The following is an 849-nucleotide window of genomic DNA, read 5'->3' as shown; positions in this document are numbered from 1 at the left end:
CGGGCGGCGGGCGCCGAGGTCCGCCCCCGGAAGAATGCCGGCATCCAGACGGGAATCTGAATCCGAATCCCCGGCGCCGGTGTACTTTTGCTTCCGGTCCGCCGGGGCGGAGAGGCGGGGTGTTTTAAACGCATCATTTAGTCCCGGGGGTGCCGCGAGTGTGGAGCGCGCGGCAAGCGTCCCGCGAAAATACCCCGCCAAAAAAAGGAGGGGGAGAGAAAAAGAGGAGTCCCCGCGCCTTTCACCACGAACAACGTTTTTGCGCAGAGTGGCGGGGCGGGGGGTGGGGCGCCGGCAACAACTGAGAACTCTATCTGTGCGATCTTTCTGCACATCTGAGTAATGGAATGTATCTAGTCCGGGCGAGGCGGGGGCGGGGCGGGGCGGGCATGTTACCCGGGGGGAACACCATACATATGCTAGCACGTACACGGCGGGGGCAGCGCCAGATCCCGGCCGGCGTGTGTGTGTACATTCCAGGCCGCGCATGCCACGCGCCGCACGCCCTGCGCGCCCAGCCCCGCCTCGCCCCGCCTCGCCCCGAGGCAAACTGTGTAAATGTATCGGCCGGACCATACCTTTTGTCAAACGATTTGTGTTCGCTGGACCGAAAACATATCAGGCCGGCGATTTCCACGACCTCCCCCCAGCTAAGGGGCGGTGGGAGCTGCTCGCAGTGCAACTGCTCGAGGTACAAGGGGTGGAAGCTAGATAAGGGCGCTTCCACCTGGCCTCTCGTCTCAGCCTATCTCACTTTTATCCCAAGGCCGACGCTTTTTTTTTGCGCGCGCGCTCGCTCGCTCTCTCTCTCCCTTTTTTTTTTTTTTTTTTTTTTTTTTTGCCTTGTTG

Source organism: Frankliniella occidentalis, unplaced genomic scaffold (genome assembly GCF_000697945.3).
Source record: "Frankliniella occidentalis isolate FOCC.00 unplaced genomic scaffold, Focc_3.1 Scaffold335, whole genome shotgun sequence".
NCBI lineage: Eukaryota > Metazoa > Arthropoda > Insecta > Thysanoptera > Thripidae > Frankliniella > Frankliniella occidentalis.
This window is presented reverse-complemented; position numbering follows the sequence as displayed.